At 34.8% G+C, this 7524-nt stretch overlaps 1 long non-coding RNA gene and 1 pseudogene across 1 annotated transcript; both read right to left on the bottom strand.

Moving 5' to 3' along the window:
- Positions 1-754: 754 nt before the first annotated feature.
- Positions 755-3200, bottom strand: LOC124885285 (annotated as a pseudogene).
- Positions 3201-3664: 464 nt separating this feature from the next.
- Positions 3665-5759, bottom strand: LOC107849077. The gene is made up of 3 exons (XR_007047870.1): positions 4963-5759; positions 4789-4861; positions 3665-4628 (listed from the first exon to the last, which is right to left on the bottom strand). It is a non-coding gene; the product is annotated as an uncharacterized LOC107849077 (long non-coding RNA).
- Between the last annotated feature and the right edge of the window lie 1765 nt (positions 5760-7524).

A 7524-nucleotide genomic window follows, 5' to 3' on the forward strand; every position in this document is an offset into this window, starting at 1 on the left:
AACATAAATCCCAACAGATGTGTAATCTGTTCCAACAGGTAAGTGATCAGTTACAACAAATTACTTACCTGTTGGGATTCATGTTGCGTTCCTGAAGTTGATTTCAACATACGAGTCATCTTTTATAACAGGTGAATCATATGTTACAACAGACTATACATCTATTGCAATAGATGACGTGTCTGTTAGAATCGAGTTGAGGTTCTATTGCAACAAGTTATTAATCTGTTGCAACAAATATTTACCCTGTTGCAACAGATAAAACGTCTGTTGGAATCGAGTTCGAGTTTTGTTGCAACAGATATTTACCTTGTTGCAACAGATAACTAGTCTATTGCAACAGATGGGTCATATATTGCAACAGATAGCCCATCTGTTTGATTCATATTACGGCACTATAGAACCATAAACATGAATCCAACATATGTCTTCCGTTGCAACAGATGGCTCATCTGTCGCATCAGACTATTGATCTGTTTAAACAAATGTCTCTTATATTGCATTCATGTTCGCGTGCTATCTATTGTTGAAAAAATAGCACGATAACAGTTACCCAGATGATAAATTCAACTAAAATCATAATTTGACTTACCAAAGTCTCTTGTGAAGTAATGCCAAGGTAGAAGTGATGTATGAAACAAAATTTGACCTAAGAAATTGGTCAAATAGCAGAAGTAGCGGTAGCAACAACAACAACAATGGTCAATAAGAAGAAAATGAAGTAGAAGATGATGAATGAACCAGCAACAACAATGAACAATAAAAATTGCTAAGAGAGAGAAAACAACAATGGATGAGAAGAGAAAGAAACACGCCCTTTTTCCCTCTGTTTCTCGTTATATTTGGTAAATATTTGGATCAAAGTGTAAATTTTAAAACTTGTAGGCTATTCTCAAACTTACCCAACTTTCTTAATCTATAATAAAGTAATTGTCACCTACACTCAATTATTAAGACTTGACCCACCTACACCTCATGTTCAAACTCTTTTGTCACTTTTAGCTTAAAGTCCCATGTTACTTGGCCCATTTTACTATACTTCTTCATCCAAGCTGATACAATCAGACACTTGGTACAGGTAAAAAGGCAAATTCACATACATATAAAGTTAATGAAATACTGGATTAATAAGAGCCTCAAGACAGATCACAAGTATAAGAATATTTTAATTAGTCGAATCCTCTACATAAATAACTCTGAATATCAAGTTTAACGCATCATTTAATCGTTATCGTGAGAAAAATATGCAATTCACTATCCAATGTTTAGCTCATCTGTTCCCTGCATTACCATGTCGTTGGTTTCTGAAGTAGCTAAGAAATCCCTGAGCCTGCATATACCCACATGTATAATTTAGGATATTTGGATTAGAATAGAAAGAAAGTGCGAGACTTCTGCAAAGCCACGTACCTTTTCTCTAGCTAATAGGGTTCCAGACTGTGACATTGCAACTAAAGGAGGTATGACTCCTTCCTGGAGACCCATATTTAAGAACCTACTATTCTTATTGCATAATCACAACAAATCAACTACTGCATTCTCCTTACCGCCTGCAGAACCAAGCTAAACAACCTCAATCAGAATAGGAATCCCTCATTTGTGACTAGTTTTTGCTCTTCCCTCGTGAACAGGGGCGGAGCCAGCCTTCTGTTCGGGGGTTCGATCGAACCCCCTTTAACAGAAAAATATACTATTTATACATGATTAAAATTATTTTTATGTGGTTATAGTAGGTGTTGAACCCCTTTCGACTAAGTTTTCTTTGAATATGGAGCCCCCTTAGTTGAAATCCTAAGTTTTCTTTGAATATGGAACCCCTTCATTGAAATCCTGGCTCTGCCTCTGCTTGTGAATGGTTGTGAGATTTGATAAAATAGTCATGGCCTTATCAACCATCCTAGCAGCAGGCTCCATTAATTTAATGAGAAACTTTTACAGCACCAGCCTGCATAATGCGACCCTTGTTTTCATGAAGTATTGACAAGTTAAAAAAAAATGTTGTTGCGTCATTCTTACCCCTAGAATTTCTATTTTCAAATAAATTAATAAGAGGTTTGATAGCCACAGATTTCTCTATATTCATCTTGTTATCCTCAATCCCAGGAAATCTAAACAGTGTAGCAATAGAGTTTTCTTAGGCCTCAACACTCCCAGTATGGAGGACATGAATCAGAGATTCGATTGCATTAGTAATTGTAATTGAACACTTGTTGTTGTCATTAATTGATAAGTTGAGAAGTGTGGTAACAATATTTTCCTGTACTTTCACGTCTTCTGAATTAAGTAAGTTGACTATTAAGTTGATGGAGCCACAGTTTGCCATTACAACATAATCATCCATATTATGCTTGGCAAGTAATCAGAGTTCAGTTGTGGAATCTCATTGCACATCCTGATTTTGTTCCCTAACTTGCTCCTTCAGTTCCAAAATATCAGCCCTTTTTACAGTCGTAGCAGAAGAAACCATTCTAGAAAACCTCCTAGAAGGTCTACGCCAGATGGATTATTTTTGAACTCTTATCTCCAGCATAGATGGGAATTCTGGCTCCCTTTGTAGAACAGATATAGAGCAGCAGGTTGGGGTTCTTCCCCCTTAAGCATCAGTTGCAACCCCTGCTAACCTTGGTAACTCTGCATTTTTATCACCGGGAATTGTAGGTAGAAAGTTTGAATTAGATAGTGTGCTAGGTTGTTTGATTATGATGTACAAGGGAGTGTTTATCGGCTGCTAACATACTATGACCATGGAGTTTCTCTCCAAAGTGGGCTATCCATTCTCCAGTAGTCTTGATAGATAGCCTTCCAACATCCAAAGCAAGCATATTACTAACAATTCCAGTTAAAGAATCATCCAATGAAGAATAGGTATGGGATGGATATGATTCTTCTCTTTGGTTCATACTTGATAAAATCAAACTCTTTCTTAGAGAGCTTAAAGAGCGATCAAAATCGAGCGACAAGAGTGATTGCCCCTCAGAAGTGGAAAACCCTGGGTATCCCTTGGCACTCCAGAATCCGCATGTGCTAGAAGTGAATATGGCTGGTTCAATCTTAGAGATTTCATCAGATCAGGCAGCTTTACATTGTCTATTTCACACTGATTTGCAATAAATACCTTAACAATGCTATTAGGAATGAGATTTGTGTGCTCCAGCGTTTGCCTTGTCTTAGGACACACAGTAAGACCGATACCAATCCATTTTCTTATAAAATCTCACTCATAAGTTTGTCTAGAAGCAATAATTACAAGGTTGGTCAGTGTTATTCTTCCTTCTACGGGTACAAGAATCTGTATACTAGAAACAACCACTTCAAGTAGTTCAAGTTTAACAACAAGAACACAGTGAAGTACAAAAAATACCCTCAACCTAAGATCAAAGTGATCTTTATAAGAGGTGTATTTTGTTTTCAGAAATAAAGATGAAGCAGAACTGGCCAAGTTGTCCGAATTCAAGGAGTTTCCTTAAGGAAATAATTCCCCTCACTGTACCCAAGGTTGTGGAATTTTCTCGATAAAATGGCCAAACAAACCAACTGTAGCGGTACCTCAAACAATTGGAATATCTTCGAACTCACTGAACGTTTTGAGTGATCACACAAAATATTTTTTTTAAAGTCAAGAAAATATTTTTATTCTGAAATTTTTTGTCTCTAAACCTGTGAATGAAAGCAGGTTTATATAGCCATAACATGCCTCTTCTGAAAAGAGGCAATGGTTCACTTTAAAGGTTGCACCTCTTTCTGAAAATTCATATCAGTTCATGAAGCAGTGCATCAGTTCACTTGAAATAGTGCAACTGAAACATCAGTTCGGTTGCACCTCTTTCTGAAAATTCATATCAGTTCATGAAGCAGTGCATCAGTTCACTTGAAATAGTGCAACTGAAACATCAGTTCTGTTACTGTAACTGTTACTTGAAATAGTGCAACTGAAACATCAGTTCTGTTCGAAACATTGCAACTGTTACTGCATGTAATTATATAAATAGAGTATTAGAAAATTTTTCCTAAATCTCATCGCTCAATCATTTGCCAAAGCCGAAGCCGAGCGAGCGACGACGACACGAGACATTTTTTATTTCTTGCCTTACTTACCATGTGGAGCAAGTGTTCTTGATTACAAACACTTCCAAGTTCTCTACTTCCACCAATGTGGGAGAAAGAGTAAACTTTCTAATTTGAGAGTACACTTTTCATTTTAGTGTCTCCTTCCCTCCACTATTTTACTCTCCATTTTTCCATTCACACTTCTTTCATATACTATGAACCCAACAGTCAGTAACTACAGTGAGAGGGGCAACAAAAATTAGGAGGTATCGGCACAGGCATTCGGGTCTAAGACTATTTCATTGTCATGAAGAGTCATGCATATGGGAAACAAGAGCTATAATTTGCTCAATATATTCAACTTCCTCAGTCTTTTTCATTTTTTTAAAGTTCTCCTTCAATTGTTTAAGGGCCACAAGCTCAATCAAAAGCTCTTGGTTCGACTTTAATCCTAGGCATTCCACTATTTTCACAGAGTTTCCTCAGTTTGCTCCAAAGCCTTCCATTTGAGCTGAAATAACCTTTGTGATAGTCATGGACATCAGTTCATAATGCACAGACTGAATTTTTAGTATACAGTGCTGCAATCCAAATATAAAACACTCTCAACAAGGGAAATTCCCATATGTAAGGATGACAATTCTAACTAACAAAGAGCAGAGAGGAACAGTACAACTGGGGTCGGAATAGAGCACATAGAAGGGAAAAGAAGATCAGGGATCATCTGTTTTTGGCTCCTACCTCAAGAGATGTCAAAGTTGTATCAGCAGTAAGGCATTGATGGGAAGATTTAAGTAGCTCGAGAATTTCAAGGCTGCATGTTCAAACTTTTACAATCAGCGGTTCAGCTTGCATGACCTATAGATCATCAACACATCAACAATATAAATATAATTTCCCAAAGTACTAACATACCTTAAATGTAACCATAATATTTATTAGTGCCCGTCATCCCATTATCATTCACTTTGCTGATTATGACAAGGAAAAAATGGACTATCTAGTCATAATCAACAAATTAAGCTAGTCCAGCAAATGCTTTCTGAAGCATCTCACAGAAAGGTGCTTCACCAACAATGGCCTCAAGATTCGACTTTAAAATATTCAGTAGATCCTCTTACAATAATACCTCTGAGCTAGTATATTCTTTATGCTTTTACTTGATGAAAAATGGAAACATGGGGAGATGTTGTTGAGAGGAACATTTAACAATGATATCTCCATTACATCTGCTCAATTCCAAAAAGTAAAAACCCTCAGTTAACTGATACGAACACAAAACCTGTTCTACAAGACGCATAAATGATAAAAGTTAACGCATAAAGTATATGGTCATTTATTGTGTAGATAATTATGCTGAAAATTCATAGAAATATCATCAAGAGTGCTAATAAGAGCAGTTTAATTATTTGCAGCCCCTCTTAGTTTCTGTCACTTCAGCTTGGTTTTGTCAATCAACATCATATAACATAGGCACATAGTATTCAAGAGATCTAGATAATGGCACTGCATCTAATCTTTCACTGTGAATTGCTCTTTGTTATCTGTAATACATTCACATTTAATAAAACAAGAACGGCGTCATTGTGCCTAAAATCGGAGTCGTTCGAGGTTTAGGAAGTTGAAGAATTTCAAAACTTGGTTGGTTTGCTTCACTACAAAAAATTATGGCTTGTTAGGATACTTGGAACTTGGAAACGGTGGGGGGGGAGGGGGAGGGAGGGGGTCTATTAAGTCATATTATCTGAAGTTTTTGGTAAGAGAGAAGATAGTTTTCCCATAAATTATTGCATTAAATAAATTATTATATTATATGTATCCTTAACTTATATAGCAGATGATTTGTTGTATAGAGTTTAGCTTATACACAGAAGATTAAATCATCGATTCTTATAAGTTAAAGTTATAATTCACAATCGTACATGAAAATTTGGACAAACAATCAGAATGATTGTACCACAATATTAAATGTAATTTATCTTAATTATGAAAATGGTATAGTTCTAACTTTTCGTGCTAATGCATTTTGTATGTATTGAACATGAACAAGTAGAGATAATAGTTTTAGACTAACTGATAAAAATGTATTTTCTAAACTATTAAATGTACTTATAGTCTCAATCTTGATATAACTATTATAATCTCTTTCTGGTGAGATTCTGAGATGGGTCAATATTTCTGGTAGATTGAATGATAATTATATATATTGATGAAATAATAAGTTAGTTGATGAAATTCATGTTTCGATATAGATATTGGTGATAAGCTTTTTATGAGAAACTTATAAGTTTTCATCTGTAAATTCGACTGGTGGATTTATGAATCATATGAAATAAGTTAGGCATTGCTCTAAAGAAAATTAATTATTATATTAAATTCGTCAGTAATTTATTTATTGTTTAGTATCTGTAATCATATCATAGGAAGTTACATAAGTGTTTAATGGAGAATTTCAAAATGAAAATAGAGGAGTGCAATTGTGAATTTTTAGTGAAATACTTTATTACTATTTATTATGGTAAGAATAATTCAAATTATTATTTTGAATTATTTTCATAATAGGGAGCTTCAGTAATTAATTCTTTGGTCCCTATAGTGCCCATTAAACGAACTCAAACTATTATTTTCTATGGGAAAAGGAGAAGTCGTCGCCCTTTTTGTCCAAAAAAAAATGGGCGTGTGTTTTTCTTTTTTCCTTGAACTGGGAGTGTATCTCTATAAATAGAGATTTCTCTAGCCTAAAAATTCAATCCAGTTTTCTATTCAGTACTTGTCCACCCAAGTATTGAGATAGTTCAACTGTAAATTTGGGATCACTGTAGAAGACCGTAAAATCGATGGACTTGCGTCAAGATAGTCACTCACACTTCAAGAGGTATTTCTTAATTAATTTTAAGCACGCTTTGTGTGAAGTACGTGTTTATATATTTGTTGTCTATAAATAATGTAAATAATATATTTCTGAAATGCTTCTGTTATGTACTATTTTTTAACAATTGACATCACGAGCCTTACTTACATCTTTATAGATAATTTAAACATTAAGTATATGTTTCATGATTTTTTGTTGAAAATCGAGTGAAATTTCATAATGTGCTAAAGAGGCAAGAGTTCTAACAAAGACATAATATCTTTGAAATCTTGAAATTTAGTAAAGTTCCTGAATTATTTAACCTAATAAAAATAGGAGTTAAATTTAATTTCAATGACAAAATATTATTATTTAATTATTTCAAAAGTATCCATCTTTATTTATTTCAGAGAAAATACCCAATTACCTCCCCGAACTATACCAAAAAAGCGACAACACACCTCAACTTAAAGGGGGTCCTATTACCCTCCTAAACTAATTAAAAGTGTAATTTTGACACTCTTAGTGTCTACGTGGCACACACGTGGGCCTACGTGGACACTTTAGTGCGTTGTGCCACGTAGGCACTAAGGATGTCAAAATTACACTTTTAATCAGTTCAGGGG

Source organism: Capsicum annuum, chromosome 12, assembly GCF_002878395.1.
Source record: "Capsicum annuum cultivar UCD-10X-F1 chromosome 12, UCD10Xv1.1, whole genome shotgun sequence".
Taxonomy (NCBI): Eukaryota; Viridiplantae; Streptophyta; class Magnoliopsida; order Solanales; family Solanaceae; genus Capsicum; species Capsicum annuum.